General features: G+C 46.2%; 1 protein-coding gene across 2 annotated transcripts in view; it reads right to left on the reverse strand.

The window, feature by feature from the left end:
* The window catches only part of EYA2 (EYA transcriptional coactivator and phosphatase 2), a 207042-nt gene that overhangs the window by 27555 nt on the left and 154269 nt on the right, over positions 1-25218 (reverse strand). The window lies entirely within an intron of this gene.

Here is a 25218-nt window from a genome sequence, read left to right on the forward strand (position 1 = left end):
GGCACCGTATTTTATAATAAACGCAAATGAAACTGCTATATTAAATAGGACATGACTTCTCAGTCAGATTTTTCCAACTCTAGGATGGCTATAGCTCAAGATAACCCGAGTCAATGTGTTGGAATGCTGAAAGTACTTGTGGAGTATTTAGAAACTATGACCGTAACATCAGTTTGTAACATTGAAATTACATTTCTAGAACAGTGGTTCCCAAATTTTCTTTAATCATGGCGCCCTAGAGTATCAGCATTTTTTTCATGGCACCCCTAGGACATTAGTTTCATATTGAGAACTTCTGTTTCTCCGCATATTTTATGATTAGCAGCCACCGGCACTGGTTTTGCCTATCACATTGACCATCAATAATTTGATTTGGACCTGGACCACCAACCTGTGGCTCCTCTGCAAGTGTCCTGTGGTACCCCAAGGTGCCACGGCACCCAGTTTGGTGACCATTGTTCTAGTATTTAACATTAACAGGGTACAACAGTTAGAAGGTTACAGAATAATAGCTGTTTGTTTTTTTTTAATTACTAACACATTTATTTTTAGAGGTTTAGAGGTAGTGACATTTATTTTTATAAAGAAAGAGAATAATGTAAAAGAAGCCCGGAATTAGTATCAATAATAATTCATTATATAGCATAGCTATTATACCCCACTATAGAGAATATAAGCAAGTATAATTATTTAAACAGGTAATAAAAGTTGCCTGTTAGCAGTGGGCTCCATGCCTTTTCAGAGTGTACTCTGTAACCCTAAGGATAGTACTGTAGAACTTTCCATGAATTAAGTTTGGTTTCAACTTGCAAAACTGTACAGGTTATAACTTGCAGAAACAGGTTATAATCTTATTAGAAGCTATAAAATATGGGAAGTATAGGGCTACCATAAGCTTTTAAGCACCCTGCCTGAGAGGGTCAAATATACATCATTACCATGGATGCTAATTAGACTTGGCATTCACAACCTTTCACAGACAATACTTTGTACGAGACGTCCTGTTACAGGTATACAGAGAGTTACCAGGAAGTCACTAAGATTATCTGTACATCGCTGCCCCTGCATTGGTGACCAGTCATATTGTATAATACCACAGAAAATCTGTAAATTAAGATTATAAAGAAAAAAAACTTTACTGTTGCAGAACACACAATAAATAGAACTCAGTTATAAATACAATGATGGAAAGACTAATAAGGGACCTATTTATCCAGACCCTTTTTACCTTAAAGTCCTGTGAAAACAACAGTTCCTGCGTTATTTAGGGATGGGGGTTATTCAACAACGGCCTATTGCAGGAGATATCAGAGACACTGGGACTAATTCAGCATGGCTTACAATTGCAAAGATGCTTGCAGCAATTTTGCAAATGCAATCCATAGCAATGACAATGCAGCAGGAGGTGCATACAATCTCCTTCCTGCATTTGCCATAGCAATACTGCAATGTGATTGCAGTCCGGGATGAACATAGTGACCGAGCGTACGCGACGCAGTCCTTGGCCTCGCCACTCCCATAAAATGGGGCGACACGCAATTGTCTATTCCTTTGAGCGCCTCTGCCCATCAATCAGGTATAGGTGTTCACAATACTGCAATATGATCGTAGGACCCATTCTGCCTGCTGGCATGCGCAATTTCCCAATTATCGGGAAACTGTACTTTGGATCCCATAAGCAATCCAAGCTGCATTAGCCCCATTGAGTGATCCGTTGTGGGCATATGTCTCCCTTTTTCCATTGTAAGTTTGCTCCAGAACAAACATCCATAAAAGGAACAGGTCCAGTTGTATCTGACCTTTTTTCCATACCCATCTTCGTTCCTACCTCCCGTGATTTTTACCTCCACTGTGTTCCTTACTTTCCCCCAATTCCCTCCACCCCACAAACTTATCGCACCTTGGTCCTGTCTTTGTTTTCATTGATGAATATGATGAAAGTTGCACTTACACCGTAATTGTGTTGGAGAATGCTTCTATTGTATGTGCAATTTTGTGACTGCAAATAAACATTGATCATATACAAAAAAGAATAAAGCTAAGCGGTGATAAAAATGCTATCACCACCTAAATGTGCGCGCTTTCACGCTGTTAGTGTCCATTAGAAAAAAAACGCCACAAGATTCAAACAGCCTTGGGGGAAGAAGAGCGGACAAATGTCAGTGACATGTCTAGGAAGAGCCTGATGGACGCACAGGCGCTTATTGCAGGGACTTCTCGCCAGCAGCGTCAGATTGCCAGCAAGTGTGAGAGAACCACGATTAAGGGGGAGATGTACTAAGCAGTGATAAAAGTGGAGAAATGAGCCTGTGGAGAAGTTGCCCCTGGCAACCAATCAGCATTGACGGAACATTTATCATTTGCATACTATAAAAGTATACAGAGCAGCGGATTGGTTATCACGAGCAACTTCTCCACTGGCTCACTTCTCCACTTTTATCACTGCTTAGTACATGTCCCCCTAAATCTATAGATTAATAGCTGTGAAAATACATTTCAAATCGCTGTGCACAGAAATGTAAAAGCCACAGTGGTAATCATAAAAGCCATGTGACATTAACTGGAGCAAATCTGAGCTTCAGTGACACTGCACAGGTTAGATGAACAGGTATGTGATAAAGAAATACAGTATATACTGTAGCATATCAATGTACTGTATAGGTAAAACTAGCTAAAAAAAATATGGATGATTTTGTCCTGTATACTTTTCTTGTAAACATGCAGAACAAATATTTGTCTCTATAATTCTGCAATGTTAGGTTTCAGCTATTCCATGTAAATGCAATCTTTACAGTACATCTTAAACATTTGTTTCATGGTTTGTATAAATGTATGGAACAGTTACCTCAAAGAAAAGGGACAGGAGGAAATAGTAAAAGATGAAACACACTTATGAATATGTGCAGCATGTATAATGTATGTGACAACTGAAAAGCTCTATAATATACCAGATGTATGTAGTCAGTAGTCGGGGCAGCACAATGGCGCGTGTGCTTCCAGTGCACTGTGTGTGTGGGCAAACAAAGCGAGCTGTATATCTCCTCTGTAGTCATGTATCCGATGAGTGGGGTCACCAGAGAATTAGCCCCGTATGTTTCAATCAACCTCTGTGGCAGAGTCTGCTGATACGCCGACTACAAACTGCACACTAACCTAATTATTACGCATTCTTGGCGGAGTGAACTTTAATTAGAGAAGAATGGTTGTGATTTAAGCACATGGATGAGTCACAAAGACTGTGGTGAGGAGCAGAGGGGAAACCATACAGGTTCTAGGGCTGAAGCAGGAGACATGATTTCCACTTTAATTACATTGGTACAGCCTCTCAGAAGGGTAACACAAGTGAGTTGCAGCTTTTCATTGACTCCAAAAGCAAACCACAAACTTATACTTATATCAAGTCTACAAGAAGCAGAATGTGCCTTTGAGGCAGTGCCTGAGAGTGGAGTTATGTGGGGCTGATGCAGAATTGAAGTTACGTCCATTAGCGTAACACATGTTAGGGGAGATATATCAAACCTTGGACAGCAATAAAGTGGAGAGAGATAAAGTACCAACCAATCAGCTCCTGTCATTGTACAGGCTGTGTTTGAAAAACTGACAGGAGCCAATTGGTTAGTATTTTTCTCTTTCCACTTTATCTCTCTGCACTGCACATGCTCAGAAAATTAGGGCAAGCAAATAAGACAAGTATACAGATCATATCACTATTTATGACCGGAGAGGCATACAGGGGTGTGTAGAGTCATTCTATGTAGGCATACATGGCCAGATTAGGGTTAAAGTGCGTCGGGACAACAAAGTGAGTTTAAAAAATCTGAAATTCTTTGTCACGGGATTTCACTATAAAAGGAATGAGAGCTAAAATGGGATGCCAGCCATCATGTGACTGATGCCATAATCCCGCCACCACTTGGGGGACTGGCGCCGGAACACAGACAGATGACATCCCAAGGTATGTATCGTGGTAACTGTTAGGCTTAGGGCCCAGGGGGGGTTGGGATTGAGGGGGTAATAGGGCTACATTTTTTGCTGCTCTGCGATCACATAGTCGCCACCTACAGGGGGAGGGAGAAAATGCTGTGCAATTGTGCGTTCGCTTCATGAGCAGAGCTCCACAAACATCAGTTTATGCAGCTTCTACTCAGCCCAGGACTTACTCTGCCGCTGCGATGTGATACTGCTGATCGGGGATGGAGCGGACATCAGACGCCCTCCCTGAAAACGTCAGATCCCGCCTGCGTTTTTCCAGACACTCCTGTAAGACAGTCAGTTGTCACCCACAAATGGCCTCTTCCTGTCAATCACCTTATGATCGCCCCTGCGATTGCTTTTTCCGCACCATCCTGCCGCTAGGCACCGATGCAGCGATCAGGTTTGAATTACCCCCTAGGTGCAGGGGGTTTAGGGTTAGGCACTGGGGGGGGGGGTAGCCCTTGCTGCCACCCCCAGAGGGTTAGGGGTAGGTGATGGGGGGGTTGTAAAATACTTACCCCCTCCTACGTTGGGATCCCGACAACCGGTATCTCATACCTGGTAAAATGATTGCTATAAGACAGTGTATGGTCATCTTCTGGCAGAGCTAACATGCTGCAAAGTGCTGAGTGAGGAATGGCAAGTGTGCCACCCGTTCAGAGTTCTTCCTGATTAGGTTTAATGGCCGATACAAAGACTATGGAACCTAAAATACAAGAGCTCCCTTGCCATGACAGGAGTTACAGTTATAGACAGATGGATGCTTGTGTATATTTACAGGCTGAAGTTTATTGTGAAGTGCATTGTCTGATCATTTCTGTAGGACACACAGTCACACTCTCACTGACACCCTGAGTACCAGCGACGTCTCACATCCAGTGTTCAGACTTGCTCTGGTGACTGAGAGTCCGGAGTAGTTTCAGTAAATATGCGTTCCGTTGTCTGAGTTCTCTCCTGTTTACTTATGTTCCAATTACTCTGACATTCAAATAGCAAGGACAATACAGAGATAAGCCCACATCTTGGATATGCTTTTATAACCATTTCAAGTAACTCCCCCCTTTTTTATTCTCTTGCCAACTACCTGTTGAGTATGTGAGCAAATAATGACACTGCCACAAGGATGAAGGTATTAATTATGTGTATTTATTAAATCAGACTGCTATTCTGTGGGGTTTATCTCCTGGAAATGTCAGCCAAGGGTTAGAGACGGATTAGGAGACAATTGAGGGCTTTCTGTGTAAAAGCCTCCTACTTGCGGTTTTACCTGCACTAATAAAAGTGCTGGAAATCACAGAGAATGTCATGTATTTAATTGCATTTAATTACTTGGGAACTGTTAGACAATACAGCTGTCTGCCGGGTTGGGGCATACATGTTTATAACATATGTTAAATGCTAAATATATTTATGTATATATCTTTATTTTATTTACAAAAATCTCTTTTACGTTTTATTTTATATTTAGTTGTAGAAATCATGACAGTGTATTAGAAAAGGATTCAGGGAAAAAAAAAACATAAAAAATTATTATAGGGGGTGTGGCCTGGCTGCTGTGGAGGGTGGTTGTGCTTCTCCTCTGCTCCTGCAGGCATAGCCCTTTTAGTGTTGTTTAACCCCCCCTATATGCCCCCTAAGTTTGCCAGAGACCCCCCTGTGTCCTTTCCTGCCTGGCTGCTGGTGTCTGGGGGACCCGCGGAGTCGGGGAGCGCTTTTAAGCGCTCCTGCGGATTGCGGCCTTTCCCCCAGACGGAAGCCGGGGCCTGGAGTTCGGTGAAGGCCCGGACCGGCCTTCCGGAGGTGCATCCCTGCCGGGAATCGAGTGTTGGCGGACCCTGCCCTCTTCTGCGGAGCTGCCCGGACCCCCTGTGAGTTACCTGGGGAGCGGAGATCCGGAACTGCCTGCCGGGGTGAGTGTGCTCCACGATTGGAGCTCCGTCTGCGGCCTCCGCGCCTGTTGTCCCTCCGGAGCCGCCGGGACGCCTGACGGGCTCCCCCCCCTGCCACCTCCTTCCGCCCGGCCGCCAGAGTCCCGCGGTGCTGTGAGATCTGCCGCCCGGACTCCTCGGCTTCCTCTCTACCAGCCCGCTCGGCTCCAGCTGCTCTGAGGTGAGGGCTTCATCAGCGGGAGACGCGGCTGTCGTCTGGCGCGCTGCTGCGGGGGTCCCGTGGGCTGCCTGCGGGGGGAGACTGTGCTGGTGTGCTCCACGGCCAGCTGCCAGTCATTGCATGCCCGGGTCCTGGATGAGCGTGGGCAACTGCTAACACTTACTGTGCCAGGTTGGGCCCTTTTCCCCATAGGCTGCCTGGTCGTGCTGTGCGCCCCCTACTGCTCTCCTTGCTGGGTCGGCAGACACTCAGCGCTCCCAGGAAGGCCCTTTGGTGTCGGCACTGCTCCCGCCACCCCCCGCTATCTGCTTGATCTCAGCCTTCCGAGTGGCACCTGCACTTGGTGGTCTGGTGGGGGCTCAGTGGTGCCCAGCTGCCCCTCTGTGTGTCTGCACCCCCCAACGCCTGGATACCCTCGCGGGGTACTACGCTGGGGCCCCCACCTCATCCTGTTGCTACTGTATCCGCACCTCACTATAACTGGACTGCTCCTCATTTACATGCTTATGTGCTCCTGCCCCGGACTCGCTGACGGGATGTGAGTGCGGCCGCTCTCCACTGGCTATGCTGTTCTACTAGTGGGGGAAATGTGCCCCCCGCCATCAGCCCTGCTGCGAACATGGTGTTGTCCTCCTGATATGGTCCTTCTCCACCCCCTCTTCTGATGGCCAGAGGCAAGAAAAATCAACAGGGAAAATCCGCTCGGTCTACACGTAGTACCTCATCTCAGTCGAACCTCCGATCCTACTTATCTGTACCGCCGGTTGCTGATCCCTCTCCACCTGTACCTGCTGTGGGTACTGACCCGGCTACGATGGCTTCCTCCCCCACAACAGGTGACCTTCGGGCTCAAATGACCCAATTGAGGGGTGAGATAGGGGAAATTCTGACTCATGTCCGCTCCCTTCCTTCCAAACAAGATATGCAAGCCCTCGAATGCCGACTCCAGAACTCCATTCAGGCCCAGATCTCGTCGGTGCAATCTGACATTAAACACCTGGGCACTAGAGTCGTCTCTTTGGAAGAGGAAAGGGACACAGTCGAAGACCGACTTATCCAGCTTCGAGATACGGTCGCTCAGCAGGGAGCGGACATGGCAACGATGCAGAACAAGCTCGACGACCTGGACAACAGAGGCCGTCGGAATAATATTAGGGTCCGGGGCCTTCCGGAAGAGGTGCCTCCATCCGGCCTCGTCGATGCGCTCACCAAAATATTCGGTGAAATCCTGGGCCTGGATCCCTCTGATACGATTGAATTTGACCGTGCACACAGAGCCCTTAGGCCAAAAGGCACGTCCTCTGATCTGCCGAGGGATGTCATCTGTAGGCTCCACTATTTCTCACAGAAAGAGGAGATTCTTCGCAAGGTGCGTGACTTGGAAGGAGTCGATTTTAACGGTACCCGCATCCAAATCTTTCAAGACCTCTCCTGGCGTACGCTCCAACAGAGAAGGATGTTGAAGCCTTTGACCGAAGCATTACGCAAACATGGCCTAAAGTACAGGTGGGGATTTCCGTTTTCCCTGCAAGTCTCCCATGCTGGCAAGGCCCTCCATCTCCAATCTCCGGAAGATCTACCTGGATTCTGCTCCACACTGGGACTAGGGGATGTTTCCCTTCCGGACTGGCGAGCTTTCACTCTTCCCGCCTTGGCCTCTACCAACCCATCCAGGAGAGAACGGTGGCATAAAGTCCAGAATCCGAAGAGGAAATCCAAGGGCGAAGACCCCCCCCAAGTGTTCGACGCTACCCGATGAGGGCCCGGCTGTAGGGTCGTGTTGGTTCTTTTTTCTTCATGTCACGACCTTGATGGCCTCTTCTGCCGGGTTTGAGGTCAGACCCTCCTTGCCGGACTCCACTGTTTAGTTTCTCAGTTGATTTTTGCCTCTTGACCCCTGTTTTATTGTGCTTTTCTTTTGCTGTGGTTCACAGGTTGGAGGAGGGGAGATGCCTCGTACTTGTTTGTTCAATCTTCAACACAACTTTTACCATTGTCAACATATATGCTCCTAACCAAGGTCAATTTGCCTTCCTCGAGGCTGTTTTGGACAGGGTGGACGCGCTGAAACAGGGGATCCTGATTGTGGGAGGCGACTTCAATTTGACTCTTGACTGCACCCTTGACACTTCCTCCGTGCCCACGCCACAGCAACGCCGCTTGTCCGGGAAGGTGGGATGCCTGTTACACCTCCATCAACTGGCAGATATCTGGCGTATTCTCCACCCGTCTGACCGGGATTACACGCATTTTTCAGTCCCTCACCGCTCTTATTCCAGACTGGATCTTATTCTTCTTGGTCATAGACATCTGTCCCTGGCCTGTGACGCTACCATTGGCCAAATAACATGGTCCGACCACGCCCCAGTGCGACTTGACATTGCCTTCGGACCCTCATTCGCCCAGCGACGTTCGTGGCGCTTCAACGAATCTCTACTGCATGACCCGTATTGCAAAGCCCAACTTGATGAAGCCCTTGATATGTATATCACGTGCAACGTCTCTCCCGAGTTTTCTGACTTGACGGTCTGGGAGGCCCATAAATGCGTAATCCGGGGTAAGTGCATCCAGTTGGGCTCCTATCTAAAGAAACAACGTCTGGGCCAAATTGAGGGACTCCTGCGGCAAATAGAGTCACTCGAGGCTGCCCACAAGGCTACCCTCTCCCAGGATACCTATATAGATCTGCTCTCTGCCCGTTCGTCTCTGAATAAATTGCTTTTGGATAAAGTGAAATTCTCCTTTCAGAAGTGTCGCAATCGGTATTATCGATGGGGCAACAAGCCGGGCAAAATGCTTGCCCGGGCTCTCCGGAGCCGGAGAGCGCTCTCGTTCATCCCCTCCATAAAAGATGCGCATGGGCGCTCCCTCCATGACACGGATAAGATCGCGGAGACTTTCTGTTCATACTACACTTCCCTCTACAACTACAACTACACTTCCCTCCCTTCTTCCGACCCGACCGGAGCTAGATCATGCGACGTGGGCGCTTACCTCACAAAGACAGGCTTCCCTAAACTCTCCGAGGAGGAGGGGGAGGCGTTGGAAAGGCCCTTTACTTCCCAGGAACTTGAAGAGGCCATCAAATCTACTCCTTCTGGGAAGAGTCCGGGCCCTGACGGATTCCCCATCACTTACTATAAGTCCTTTCGGGACAAACTGCTTCCTCTTCTCTTAGACGCGTGCAACACGGTATCTGATACTAATCCTTTCTCTAAGCAGTCTCTTGAGGCTCACATTGCAATTATACCTAAGGAAGGCAAAGACCCCACCCTGTGCCCCAGCTACAGGCCCATATCTCTTCTTAATGTGGACGTCAAACTTTCCGCCAAACTCCTAGCCAATAGGATCAGGTCCCTCCTACCCTCCCTTATACATAGCGACCAAGTGGGGTTTGTCCCTGGCCGGGAAGCAAAGGACAATACGTCCAAGATCATTGCACTCATGCACCATGCCTCCCTACAGGGCTACCCGGCAGTCCTCTTATCCACTGACGCTGAAAAAGCGTTTGACAGAATAGATTGGGGCTTTCTGGCCGGAGTGCTGCGGCACATGGGTTTGGGTCCGATCTGCTTGCATCGCATCTTGGCTCTCTATACCTCCCCTTCGGCCAGAATCGTGATTAACGGTTCCCTGTCGGGGTCGTTCGCTATTAATAATGGAACTCGGCAGGGCTGCCCTCTGTCCCCCATGATTTTTATTCTCTGCATGGAGGCCCTAGCTAGGTCTATTAGGTTGAACCCCGACATTTCTGGGATCAGGCTTCAGGATACTGACTATAAGCTTGCCCTCTTCGCTGATGACCTACTGACTATAGTCACGAATCCTGTTGTTTCCTTGCCTAATCTGATGGCCGAGTTCAAGCTCTTTGGCGAGCTCTCTAACTTTAAAATCAATTATTCGAAATCTGTGGCCCTGAACCTTACTGCCCCGCCTGCCATGGTATCGGGGCTCCAAGCGGCACTCCCCTTCACCTGGCACACTTCTCAATTGAAATACTTGGGGACCACTATTACCAGGGACCTTTCCCGTCTCTTTGACACCAACTTCACTCCTCTTCTAGCCAAGCTCCGTGCGGACCTCCAGTCATGGACTTCCAAATCCTTTTCTTGGTTGGGTAGATTGGGGGTCCTCAAGATGAACTCTCTCCCTAGGATCCTATACTTACTGCAGACCCTGCCGATTTTGATCCCTTCCACTTGGTTTAAGGAGATCCAACGGTTATTCAGAGAGTTCATCTGGGGGGGCAAGAGACCTCGCCTGAAGTTCTCCACAATGGTTTGGCAGAGGGGTAGGGGCGGCCTCCGTCTGCCAGATATCCGCGGTTATTATCAGGCCTGCCACCTCCAACGGATTCTTTGGTGGTCCAGAGCCGCTTCATCGAAACAGTGGGTGCAGATTGAGAGCCAGGCGCTTTCCCTGCCTATCGTCGTTGCTCCGTGGCTAATCACCCTCCCAGCCACCTCCCATCCCACTGTTGGCCCCACTTTGGCATGCTGGAAGGTGGTGAGGAAACTCCCCTCTGTGTCCTCGCCTACTTCCTCCTACATGTCTTTCTTATTTAATGAACGATTCCCCCCGGGAATGGATCCGCGGGCCTTTCAGCACTGGTTTAGCCTAGGCCTCTGTAGGGTCGGCAGCTGGTGGACAGGGGCGGGGTTGTCTCCTTTTCGGACTTACAGGCGAAATGGCACTTGCCACCTGGGGACTTTTGGCGCTACTTACAGGTCCGGCACTTCTTGGTCTCCCAAGGTAACCTGGGAGGGAGGCCCACGGCCCTTACGCCGTTCGAGCGCCTCTGCGACGGTTCATCACCCCCGACTAACTCTATCTCCCTGCTATATAACCTTCTCTTGGCTGACTCTAGCACAACTCTCCCATCCTATACTGAGACGTGGGACAGAGACTTCGGACGGGTGCTCGGGGATGATGTCTGGGAGAAAATATTCAAACTGGCCCATGCTTGCTCTCCTAGCACACTGGTTGTTGAGACCCAGTACAAATTGATTTCTCGATGGTACAGGTGCCCTGACATTCTTTCTCAAATGGGCCTGGGCCTCCCTGACACCTGCTGGTGTTGCTCTTCGGGCCCAGGGAACCCGCTCCACATATGGTGGTCGTGTCCCTTACTCCAACCGTATTGGAAGGAGGTACTTTCACTCACTGCTGACATAACGGGGGAGACGGTGCCAAAGGATCCTCTGTTTTGGCTGTTCCATTACTCGTCCAGACCTGTCTCGGGCTACAAGCACTCCCTGCTATGCCATCTCAACAACGCTGCCAAAGCGGTGATCCCTGTCCGTTGGCGCTCCTCCTCTCCTCCAACTGTTAGGGACTGGCTGACCAGGATAGATTTATACATGGACTTAGATGATATAATGACCTCCGCTGATGGAGACTACACATCCTTCAGGGACAAGTGGGCCCGCTGGCTACTTTTCAAAGACTCCCCAACCTTTAGGTCCACCCTCGCTTCCTGCTCGCCCCCGTCTTCATAGACGCTTCCTTCCCTCAATGTACTGCTCTCCACTCTATGGCTAGCATGAGGTCCGCGCATGGACCAGGTGAACTTGACTCTGTACCTGACCTGAACCTGATTTGAGTTTGCTTCTGATGCTCCTTCTTTTCTTTCCCCTCGTCTTCTTCTTTTTCTCTGTTACTCTCTGTACCTCTTTTCTTTTTCTTTCCTTTTCTTCTCCACGTAGCTTTTTGTTTTTGATTAACACGACCAACATGATGTGTTTGCCTCCAAATAGTATATATCTGTGTGTAGTGTTGTTATATTACCTTGATATAGGCCTTTCTGCTAATGGCTAAGGTGGCTTAACAGTCCTCCAGTTATTTTACGACAATGTTCTCCGCCACGATTGTCTGTATGTTACTGTTTGTTACTGTAATTGGTCTTTCAATAAACACATTTTGCACTAAAAAATTATTATAATGCCTTTTTATATAATAAACCATGTCATGCTGACATCCCTCATGTTATAATTTTATATTTACCATACAGTCTATTTATGTCCTGAAGTCAATCACATTATTATTATTATTATTATTATACTTTATTTATATGGTGCCACAAGGGATCAGCAGCGCCCATTACACAGTACATAAATGAGCAAACAAGAAAACAGCACTTACAGTTCAAGACAATATAGGACAGGTATATAAAACACGGGGTTAGGTGCCATTAAAGGGAGTATGGAGTATAAGATTGTGTAAGTAAGAAAAGGAAAGGCACATGAGGAAAGAAGTCCCTGCTCTTGCGAGCTTACAATCTAAAAGGCTTGTCACATCTGTAAACATTGATTGCCCATTGAGAAATATGGATGCCCCTTTGTCATACGGTGTGAATGAATTATCTGTGGTGTGATGTGACTGAGGGGGAGCTGTACTAAGCCTTAGGGAACGATGAAGTGGGAAGAGATAAAGTATCAACCATTCAGCTCCTAACTGCTATGTTATAGGCTGTGTTTGAAAAATGACAGGATCTGATTGGCTGGTACTTTATCATTTTCTACTTTATCACTCTCCACGGCTTAGTACATCTGACCCTAAACTTGGAGACTAGGAAAGATTCACATTTTGTCTGAGATTTGTTGATGATGAAGTATTAGCAATATCCTGAGGTTATAGTAGTAGGACCTGTTAAGCTGGCCACTCATAGTAACAGGATGTTTTGTGGTGTTAATGAGGATCAATAAAAAAAAATAAAAAAAAATAATAATAATAATGTACAATTCTGCAATTTCTGGTATTGAGAAAAAAAAGAAGAAAATAAAAGTAACTCTAAATAATAGGGGGGTATTCAATCATACTTGACAACTTTCTGGGTGCCCCCTATGGGGACATGGCATGGCCAACTGGGTGGCAGCGGCATAACGAGAGAGAGGCAAGCAGGGAATGTGCCCTGGGCACCAGGACAGAATGGGCCGCACACACACACACTGGGGGGAAGATGGAGAGCCAAATGGGGGAAGCAGAGGGCTGGAGGCAGCTTGCACCCAGTAAGAAATCCCTGGTATTTTGCAGCTTGAAGCCATAGCCTCCTTTCCAACTTGCTGCACCCTTACACTACTTGTCGCTGCCACACGGTGATGACTTGTGTGTGTGTGTGTGTGTGTGTGTGTGTGTGTGTGTGTGTGTGTGTGTGGGGGGGGCGGGTCAAAGTCTCCCCATTCCCTGTTTAGTCTAGTGTGCCAGAGCTGCTATGTCAACACTGCATATGTGTGGAGGGAAATTCTGGCTGCTGCACCTGGCAGTCCCACCATGGAGCCAGTGGAAGACAGAGGCAGCAGGTGCAAGGTAATTCTCTGACGGTGAGTGATGGCCTGAGAGGCACCCTCCATATGTACCCCGCTCTCCTATCATCTATATGTATCCTGTACTCCACCCTCATGCATATGTATCCCCCCCCCCCAAGAGGCTTCCTGCTTCCCACCACTCATCCCCTGCTCTTCCCTAATCCATATGTATCACCCCTACTTCCCTCTCTCTGAAACCATGCCCCCCTCCCCATGATGGCCATGCCCCCTTTTCAGAAGCACACGTGCAAGGATACTTTATTTTCTTTCTTTTAAGTGTGAAGGGGGGGGGGGGGGGGGAGCACCATTTCTCATCTCACCCTTGGCAAAAAAAGTTCTAGTTACACCTCTGCTGGGTGGTGCAGGGGAACGTAATGGTGCAGTTTCATCATTGTGTCCCTGTCCCCTCTACACACTGCCGCTATTACATGCATTGAAAAGCAGGGGTGGAGCCACAATGCCATGTTTTAGCAAGACTTATCACGGACCGCCCACCTAACTAGGGAAGTAGGCAGCTGCGAGGTGATAGGGAGAGCAACCCAAGATTCAGGAGCTTTCGGGATGTACCGGGATCTTACGCAAGTGTGATTCAATTAGCAAGGTGCTGGCATTCTGATTGTTTCTATAGCCCCTTATGATCACCAACAGATTTTGTTCCCACATCTTATAGAGGTGTGCAGTAAAATATGTGATGTTACTGTAATGGAATTATTGGTGATGTTGCACGATAGCTTCTATTATATTGTTCTCCACCCAAAAAAAAGTTTGTTACACTTGTATTGTATTGGATATATGGCGCATTTATATTTACCACTGATTTGTTTTAGCATTACCTACAACTCTGTCTAGCCGCTTTTGTTTCAAAGCTATCCTGAAAAGTTTACCCATCATGCACCATGGCACCCGATACATGGGAATGGATACATGGCAGTGGATACACTAAGAACTTGAAGCTGAGGGTGGTCGAAGCACTGTGAAATACAAATGTATGTTTTGTAGCGAGGCCAGAACACAGATTTTAAATCTATGTAGTATGTTCACAGACTACAGGGGTGGTTCAGTCGCTGACCAGCTGTAAATTCTTACCATTATTTGAGTGTGGACGCTATAACTTATAAGTACACCAAATTCTACAAAGCAGCCAGCACAGGGAGGCCATAGATAACATTTCCCATTGATTTATGCCGTGGCTTGAACTCCAAATATCCTTTAAAAAGCATAATTAATAAAAAAAGGAGAGAAATAGCTGTTTTTTTGGTGCCTGGTTTTTTTGAGCTTGATCCCAGTTCTAGAAAAGTGCTTTTTGATTTAGTTCAGAGGAGTTTGCAGTTGTGCTGCCCATTAAAACACACACACATAAAGTTGAGTGACATCTCGCCGCTACATTCCTGCAAGCCTCTTGCCAAGAGATAATTTCACTCGATGTTTATGGGACGGCAAGCTTTGGGACATCATTGACACCCTGCTAATGCACTCTGGCAGGTAATGTTTGACTTTTTGGGCTGGCTGCTGGCCAGGAGAATACTTTAGAGCAGCCGTACTGAAAGAATGAATCTATGCCCGTGGCATTTCACAGTTTAAAGTACCACTTGTGGGCGCCTTCGACAACAATTTGGTATGAGGGGAGAAATAGAGATAAACAATACCGTTGGTGGATAGTATATATATTAGACTCATGGCTCTAACATCTCTAACATGAAGTCTGATGTATGTTTAACTCCATTCTCTTTCTCTATGGCAATATTATTGGAAACTGTGTGGATTTTATATATAGTCCAAGTTAGTTACAGCTGCTTTAAGTGTTCTGCCCTCCTGGGCTGTACTCACAGCCAATCCCATAAAAATACATATGAAAGAAGAAATAACATGTAATACATTAATAACAACACATGCAACACCCATAATTTTGCCAAGACTGGGCCTGTATGGACACACTGAATAAATTTGGGCCTGGACACTTCTTGGAGGTCATGCATAAAGATCCGTATGACAGAGAAACAGCAGTAATTAGTCTCAGTAGTCAATGAGCCCAATTGACGACTGGAAAAGTTTTCCATGGAGTGAGATCCTAAAAGTGTCATGTTATTATAGATCAGTATACTCAAGTTACGCATAGGACAAACTTCTGTTCATAGAAGAATCAAATAAGGATAAACCTTAGACATGAAGTTATACTTCTCCCTTTAAATTAACCGGAGAACATATTGGTCTTCAATGAGTTAAACTTGAAGGTGTAAATCCTATTGTTCTTCTCCTTAAATAAAAACAGGTAATGAGCACATGAGAGGATTAACTTAAATGTTTTCCATCCTTCAGAGAGATAAGATGTGAGCAAACAAAGAATTACCCCAGATCTAGGCTCTGCCCTTTAAAGGGACATCTTCCTTTATAGAATATTCCCTGGCAGCCATGTTTACCGGTGCATATAGCCAGGAAAGTATCATACACATTATCATCAGGTACACAAATTCCACCTGCATATATAGCCAGTTTGAGCCATTTTCCATTAAGTAATGGATAACAAGAAGATAACCTGATAGATTATTGGGCTGGAATGCCACACATCAGAAGCCATGTACAGTGGGGGTTAATTTAATGCACTGACCCTCATATGCACTCCATTATTAAGCCAAGCTGTACTTTCCTCCAGAGAGTAACAAGATTTTCTTCCATTTACGCATAACTGTGGCACACAGCCTATCTGCTGTTACATTCTTTTTTCAGTTTTTTTTATTACGTGTCCCTCCGCTATTTATCCAGCCAATTTCTAATTACTCATTGCCAAAGGACCTAGCTAGACAGCTTCATCTCATATGATGGGTAACACTTGCCTGTTGTAGAAACCTCTGTAGGCAACATGGGCTAAAGAGGTCAGAAACCCAACTAATAATTGTTCAGGATGGTGCCAGTGCAAAGTGTTTTTTTTTTAAACTTCTGGGTAAGAGCCTAGACTTGTGTTTGCACCTGCTTGTGTGGAGAGCTGGTCAGCTAATTGGGTGTGCAGTTTTTGCAGCTCACAATTGATCCTTAGTGACAGAGGAGGAATAATCACAAAACTAATACTGTATACATTATGCATTGTTTCCCTGATTTTTATACAGCATATTTTGATTATGGTTATCCTATAACAAAGATATGATTAATGCAGAGGTGTATTAATAGAGGAAGGAGCTCCGCCACTCTCCAGCAGGTAGTGGTGTGTGTGTGCACTAGCAGACACTAGCGCTGTGCTAAAGTCTACTAGAAAGGTGCAGGTCTCTGGGAAAATGGCACGGTGGCCATTTTCCTGGTGATTTCCCTACTGAGCATGATCAAAACGAAGGGAAAATGGCTGCCACAGAGTGGTAAGCATAAGAGAAACAGGTGCCTGATTTGTGGTGTGGGCACCCTCGGACCCTGGTGTCCCGTGTGCACCGCACACACTGCACCTATTACGGATACGCCATTGATGGCCTGTTATAGTGGAATACATGGAATGGGTGGCACTCGATATCCCGGCTGTCGGGATCCAGGCGCTCAGCATACCGGCTCTGGGATCCCGACCGCCGGGATACAAACAACTATTTTCCCTCTTGGGGTGTCCACGACACCCCTGGAGGGAGAATAAATAGCCCACCGTGCCCGCAAGGGGCTCTTTTGCGCTCGCCCCGCTGCCGGCATTCCGGCGGTCAGGATCCCGCCAGCCGGCCAAGCGTATTAGACCCCATGGAATAAATGTATTGGATAAATGTCTATGACCTACAAGTGAAGTGTTCTCTCTCTGCACACCGCGCTCTCTATGTTGCAGTGCATACAAGTTATGACTCTATTGATTGGAGACGATACAAGATTATTTGGCATTGCAGCATTGCATAAAAAGTTTTTTCATCTGTGCACACTTTCCTCTACTAACCACTACACTGTATATACAGTATATGTGATGCGTTTCAGATTCTATTTAAGGTTATATGGCCCTAAAATCGTCTGTAGTACACAGGATTATACACAAATGTAATTATGTATTAAGTCCCAATCCACAAACAAATATACAGTTTTAAGGAAACATTTATATAGATGTGACATTTCCACTAGTTAAGAGTGTTGGGGTCTATTTATTCAGCTGTGACCAGCCAGAAAGCCCAGATGCTGGTATTCTCTAGAGAATGACTATCATTCATAGAACTTTTATGAAAGGGTAACATTTCTCCAAAGTTTTCCTAGTTGCAAGAGCTTACCCATGTCCCCACGGTCCTCTTTTGGGACGAAGAAATGACTCAATTTGTAAGTTTTGCTTTTGATGCATGAAATATCAGGATGGCTTTACTCACTGTTTATACGAGGTCCTGCACCAACAGAGAGGCTTCCCTGGACCCATTACAAGGTCATTTCAGCCACGTATGGGCATAGTGTAAAAAAGGAATAATGTTTTCCTCTGTTGCTACAGCGTCAGGCTGACAGCAATAGGAGAACTGTCATCACTAAATTTCATATGGTATTATACAAGTTTAGGATGGCTGATGATCTCCACCGGTGCATGTGTAATGTCATAGGCTAAACCAGAACTGGTAATAGAGCATGTGGTACCGAATTTCATTGTGAACCATTCATGGCCTACATGATCAGATCTGATACAGGCCCCCATTTATCAAGCCTTGGAGTGTGATAAACAGCACAGTGATAAAGTACCAACCAATCAGCTCCTAACTTCCATGTCACAGGCTGTGTTTGAAAAATGACAGCAGCTGATTGCCTGGTACTTTATCACCGTGCAATTTATCACTCTCCAAGGCTTGATAAATCTGAGCCACAGTATCAGCCTCCACACGAGCAACTTCTCCACTTTAACTCTATCCAACATTTGATTAAGAGATGGGATGTACTAAAGCAAAAATGCGGTAAAACCCCCGAAAACGGGGGTTTTACCGCATTTTCATATTTACTAAGACCCTACCGCAGCGTTTTCGGCGTCCAGGGTTTCGCCATCTCTGGATGGCGAAACCCTATAGAAGCCTATGGGCTTCTTTTCGCCGACCGCCGCAACCCGCCGACACCGTCGCCCCCCGCCGCAGACGCCGACCCCCCTTCCCCCTGGCTTACCTTCCTCCAGGCTGCCCTGGACCCGGAAGGTAGTGTCCTCCTCCCCCTAGCAACGCAGCCGGACGTCCTTCCGGCTGTAGGGGGGAGGAGGAGGTGCCGGGGACAGCCTGCTGCTGCTTCCCGGCATCTAGCCTGTGTGGGGACCCCGGGGAGGTGACGGAGACCCCCCGCAGACCACCTAACAGGTATCGCGGGGGGCCTCCGTCACCGCATCGCGATGTTGATCGCATATGTTAGTACATATGCGATCAACATCGCTGCGGTAACCGGCGAGGGGCGGCGATGTATGTTAATACATCCCGCCCAAAGTGAGAAGTTGCACAAAGCAATCAATCAACATCTACCATTTATCTAGCACAGTCTGTGACAGGACAGAAGTGTGTTTCACTGAAGAGTCAGGAATTACACGATTACAATGCAAAATTTATGGATTCCATTTAACACTGCAAGCCAGTCATTTCCCACCAGATAGTATGAAGTGCACAAACTGCATCAGAAAGATCACAGATATGTTGGTTATTGTGCAGAATTCTCGGAATCTCTAAAGCAATATAGTACCATAACTAGAGTTATGTTTGAGAATTCATGCTTAGAAATAATTCTTCAAATAAATTGATTTAACCTAAAAATAAGCAGTAATTGCTATGCAGGTGGTTATGATAGGGTGACCATATTATCCCTTTTACCTGGGACGCTCATAGATTACATCGGTTCTGTGGCTGATTAAACCAGCTGAAATGTAGGCTTGAAGTCAGCCAGCCACAGAACCTGTGTAATCTATGAGCATCCCAGGTAAAAGGGATAATATGGTCACCCTATAATAACCACCTGCATAGCAATCACTGCTTATTCTTAGGTTAAATCAATTTGTTTGAAGAATTATTTCTAAGCATGAATTCTCAAAACATGAAAGGAAAAAATACTGACGACTTTATTGAGTTGTAATAGCCCCTGCCACAGGGGTAACAAACTCTGCATAGTAATCATGGGCCTCAATGTACTTTTGCCACTGTAGTGGGGGAAGATATCAGCAAAAACTCTCAGGAGAATTTAAGCTGTGCACTTGCCAAACCAAGCAGCCTATTATTCTTATTCCAAAACCCATAAAATAATGGAGAGGTACAGGATATGTAACCTGCTATTTAATGCACAGGGGAATTATCCAGGTATGCAGAAAGAGGGTGAGGGTTGGACATTTATCCGTGACCAACACTCTATTTAGAAAGCACAAAAGCAGCCCTGCTCTCCAAACAAGCAATTTGCTGTACGTTCTCAGCCGACATTTAAATCACACTTATTAATCTTAAGAGCCCAACGGAATATAATTGAAAGGTACTTTGAGTAAGTGGGGAGGACGGAAGAGCCAAAAGTCTAACTGAGTGATTCTCTTGGCATAGTATAATTAAGGCTTCAGAATGCATTCTTAGGGTCCTTTCATAGGAAACTTTCTACTGTATATCCACAGAAATCTATGCTGCGAGTGGTGGAAAAAGTGCAATGCATTGCAGGCATTTCTGTAAACTATAACCCAACAGATTTCTAAGCATGAAATAGTAGCTTTTATCGTTGTAGTGTAAATTACATTTCTGAAGGTGCACAAGCCCAGGGCACATGCTGTTTAGTGATGTCACGCAACCTATTTTTGCACAAAGGCGCCCGATTATAGAAAGGTTCATAGATTTGCAGGCAATATGGTCTTATCAGACTGGGAATATTACTTGCAGTAACTGCAAACATGGTGCATTTAGGTAGGTGTACCCTACTCTACAGGTAGGTGCACAGCCGTTTCCTGACTGTATTTTCTGGCTCTTCAGAGGTATAGTAAGTTTTTATACCTAAGGGGACGCACTTTGCGCTTACCATTTCCACTGTTGGGAAACATATTTCTACACAGATTTTTTTTTTTACTAATAAAAGCAATTGAGACAGTTGGGGTTGGGGGGATTTATTTATTTTAAAAAGCCTTAGTAAGTTTGTGAATGGTTGTTGTGGTTGATAGTCAATGTTGTACCCTAATGCAATGTTAGCAAATGAGTCTTAGGGCCTGAAATTGAGGTGGACACAGAAGCTCCCAAAGTAGCATCTATTGGCGGTCACCCATCTGCAACATTATGCATGCAGTAATACTGTTTGGTGCGTCCTTAGATGCCACCATCAGTCTCACCATATCCATCATGTATGGCCTCCTATGTGAGAGGCCCAGCATCTGTGTATGCAACCACTTTCACTGACACACTTGTGACACTTACATAACACGTCCATACCCGTGCATGCACTAAGTCACCTTCCTGTCACTGCCAAGGAACACTTTCTTCATTTTCAAAGCATATCTTCCTCTGGGGAGAGAGATAAACTATCAACTAACCAGCTTCTAACTGCCTTATTTCAGGATGTGTTTGGTAGGAGTTGGTAGTTTATCTCTCTTCAAGCTTTGATAAATCTCCCCCTGTGTGCGCCTGAAATTACAGCTGTGACTCTGGGCCTAATCATGTTTGTACACTAATGCATGTGTAAGTGCGATTGTCTGGGCTATGGAACCGCTAATGTTAGCAAGTGAGGCTGCTGCCAATAAATGAAAAGAGACGCCTACCGGAGCTATCATAATCTCATTCGCAATTGCATACACATTTGTAGCTCACACGCAAAACCTAGGAACATCGGAGCTAATGGTTGGTCTATGGCTACGCAGACTGGACACAGCAGTAGCGACTCAGATTCCATGTTTTTGTACATATGAGCTCACAGCTGTCAGCAGATACACACCCCGACAACGGCCATGACACACCTGTACTTTCCCACCCACTCCCTGTAAAAACCTCCAAAACTGTCACTTCCTGTCAATCACTTTGCAACAAAAATCCTCTTGCAAGCGGGATCGTAGTGGCACCTTCGCACATGCGCATGCCGTTCGCAGCGCATGCTGATTATCACCCTGTTGCGACAACATCAGTCATTGTGTACAAACATGAATTAGGCCCTCTGTACGGATACAATCATCACACATCCTCGGTGGAACTTAGGGGATAATTCAGTCCTGATCGCTAGGAAGCGAATTTTGCAGTCCTGCGATCAGATAGTCGCCGCCTACAGGGGGGAGTATATTTTTGCTGTGCCAGTGTGCGATCGCTTGTGTAGCAGAGCTGCACAAACTGATTTTGTGCAGTCTCTGCGCAGCCCAGGACTTAGCCGCTGCAATCACTTCAGCCTGTCCGGGACCAGATGTGACGTCACACACCCTCCCTTCCAACGCTTGGACACGCCTGCGTTTTTCCAGACACTCCTTGAAAACGGTCAATTGCCACCCACAAACGCCCTCTTCCTGTCAATCTCCTTGCGAACGCCCGTGCGTTCGGGTCTTTTGCACCATCCCGTTGCTGACCGGCGATCGCCGTTACTGCGGTCCGTCGCGCCTGCACATTGTGGAGCATATGCATGCGCAGTTCAGACCTGATCGCCCGCTGTGCAAAAACGCACAGCAGCGATTAGTCGCATGCACAGTAGCAAAACATTGCTCCACTAAGCTCCACATCGGCACTGTGTACAGGAAAGAGGCAACACAGAGAAACTGGTTATAAACAATCTTTGCTTTATAAATAAAGCAACGCCCTCTACAAAGACAAAGACACACACAAAGAAAATGCAGTATGGAGATCTACTTAATGGTGCTGGTAAAATGAGATGAAACTGAGCCCCCATGCATGTAATTTATTTGTAGTCAAATTAGCCACAGATGTTCAGCAATTAAAGGGTCAAGACATTGAGTATATTATACGTGGATCTTGTAAATAAAACATGTTGCACACTTGACAACACATAGTTTAAGCATGCAGTATGCAGATTTCTAGCATACAATTCTATTTGTGCTTCTTAGGAGAAATATATACTGGTATAATATCAGTAACAATGGCCCTCATTCCGAGTTGATCGGTCGCAAGGCGATTTTAGCAGAGTTACACACGCTAAGCCGCCGCCTACTGGGAGTGAATCTTAGCTTCTTAAAATTGCGACCGATGTATTCGCAATATTGCGATTACTAACTACTTAGCAGTTTCAGAGTAGCTCCAGACTTACTCTGCCTGTGCGATCATTTCAGTGCTTGTCGTTCCTGGTTGACGTCACAAACACACCCAGCGTTCGCCCAGGCACTCCCACCGTTTCCCCGGCCACTCCTGCGTTTTTTCCGGAAACGGTAGCGTTTTCAGCCACACGCCCCTGAAACGCCGTGTTTCCGCTCAGTAACACCCATTTCCTGTCAATCACATTACGATCGCCGGAGCGAAGAAAAAGCCGTGAGTAAAAATACTTTCATCATAGTAAAGTTACTTGGCGCAGTCGCAGTGCGAACATTGCGCATGCGTACTAAGCGGATTTTCACTGCGATGCGATGAAAAATACCGAGCGAACAACTCGGAATGAGGGCCAATGATTTAATGTTGTGAAAAGATAGCTGTACCAGCCACCGCAAACTTGTTCCTTACATACTCGCTCTTTTACCACAGGCAGAGCCTCGGTCGGTTACATTTGTGCTGTTTCCTAAACGGTTTAATATGACCATAACTGAACTCATTAAACTTTCTTTTTGGTGAGCATGAAGGAACAAGTGAAGGGTTTAAATCATTTTAGAAAACTCCCTGCTTGTAATCTAGCTGTATAGAAATACAACACAGACGACATATAAAATGTCTTAAGGGGGGTACTCACCGAGCGATATTCTAAGCAATCTGACTAGATTGCTTAGAATTTCAGCATTATCACTCCGTGTGTACCCCCCTCAGCGATAGGGCTGCGCATCGCTATCGCTGCTGCTAGATTGACCTGCATGCAGGCCAATCTAGCGGTTGCTCACTTCACCCGCTGGGTGAAGTGAACTCTCCCCCCGCATGCTCAGCACAGATCGCGCTGTGCTGAGCGGCGGGAGAGATGTGTGCTGAGCGGTTCGCTCAGCACACATCTCTCCTGCATCGGCCCGTCCTATATGGGCCTTTACAGTTATTCCATTTAAGATAGAGATCCGCAGGATTGGATTAACTCCGATTTTTCTTATTGGCTATCCAAAACACGTGACAGCCAGATAGCCAATAAGGTTCCATTTTGAGATCCGAGTAATTCTGAAGTGATCAGTAAGATTTACCGGCGGCCTGGATGCCAGCCGTCAGTATACCGACAGCGGCATCCCGGCCGCCAGTGGGGTGAGCGCAAAGAGTCCCCTTGTGGGCACGAGTGGGAATAGACCCTGCGCGTCAGGATTCCAGCTGTAGGCATTGCCGGCTGTTGGGATTCTGGCGTTGGTATCCTGCCCGCGGGATCCCGATAGCCCGCAAATTAATTGTATCCCATTACGAACCTGCACATTTGTGCTTTTACTAGAATGGGCAATAAGCTCCAAATGAATCACAATGATTACTTTATTTTCTAATTCATACAGTATGGAATTTAGATCTTAAGCTCTGTTGGATCAAGAATGAAGTTGCTAAATTGTCTCAATAAAATTATGCAGAATGTGTTGGTGCTAAATAAAAAGTGAATGTTTGAAAATTATTAAACGTGTTTTACTATTTTGTGTAAATCCTGTTTTATAATCACCAGGTAAAAAGCTCACAAATCCTAAACCTGTGGTGTAGTTAAATGCTATAAAACTGACGGAACAGATATTTTTAACTGCAAAAGAATTGCCTGCTTTATATTTTATGACATACCAGAAATACCCTCGGCGTGCACAGAAAAACCTTCAACTTCCTGGAAAATCCTTTCCAAATTGTATTCATCTTGTCCTAATCTGCAATCTATGAGTGAATTAAGCCATATTTGTTTTTGGAGACCTGTTTCTGTAGGATTTGGAGGGTCTGTGTTTATCTACGGAAGGCCTTACCCTGACTTCCAGGCAAAACTGAGGCCTGAGCAGGCTGGGGGTGTCCCCAGGTACTCAGCACAATGTAAATAAACACAGCTGAGAGAGGAGGAACTTAGGAGGTTTTCTCATCAGAGAAATAAAATAAACAGATGTCCTTAAGCACTTTGGCCTGTGTTTGTCAAAGGAATTGGAAATGCTTAGATGTATCTACAACAGAGGTGAGACAGGGCTAAATCTCCAGTATGCTTTATACAAAGCGACCCTACCACGCTCAGAAGGAGCAGCGACCCTGTCGCAGACATCTTTCTATAAGGACACTGCAGAGTCTGCATACAGCAATAAACCAAAAGCTGTTTATAAGTAAGATCAGGGCCACCATCAGAAATTGTGGGGCCTGGGACAAAATAGGCAGCCCCCCCCCAAAAAAAAAAAAATATCATGCCCCCACAGCTATGCCCCTGTTACCATATTATGCCCCACACAGTAATGCCCCTGTCACCATATTATGCCCCACATAGTAATGCCCTTGTCACCATAATATGCCCACACATTAATTATGCAGTACCTGCTCATTGTCAGGGGGTTCTGCTTGCTAATTATCAAGGGATGTTGCTCGTTGTTGGGGTAAATCGCCACCGCCCCCCTCCCCCGCCGCTGCTGCCGCCGCTGATGCCTGTTCACGCTTGCCTGCTTCCTTTCAGTAGTTAGAACTATTGAAGACGTCCCTCCCAAAATGGCCACTGCCTCAGAGGAGACTGTTATTAAAGATACTAGAGTCTCCTCAGTCGCTATGGAGCTTACAGTCTAAAATAAACTACCAAATAAACCCACTGGTATCCATTCTGCACATCCAGTTTCACTTCCAATATATCTGTAAACTGCTGGAGGAAATGAAAGCAACTA

This window comes from Pseudophryne corroboree, chromosome 3 (assembly GCF_028390025.1).
Source record: "Pseudophryne corroboree isolate aPseCor3 chromosome 3, aPseCor3.hap2, whole genome shotgun sequence".
Classification (NCBI taxonomy): Eukaryota; Metazoa; Chordata; class Amphibia; order Anura; family Myobatrachidae; genus Pseudophryne; species Pseudophryne corroboree.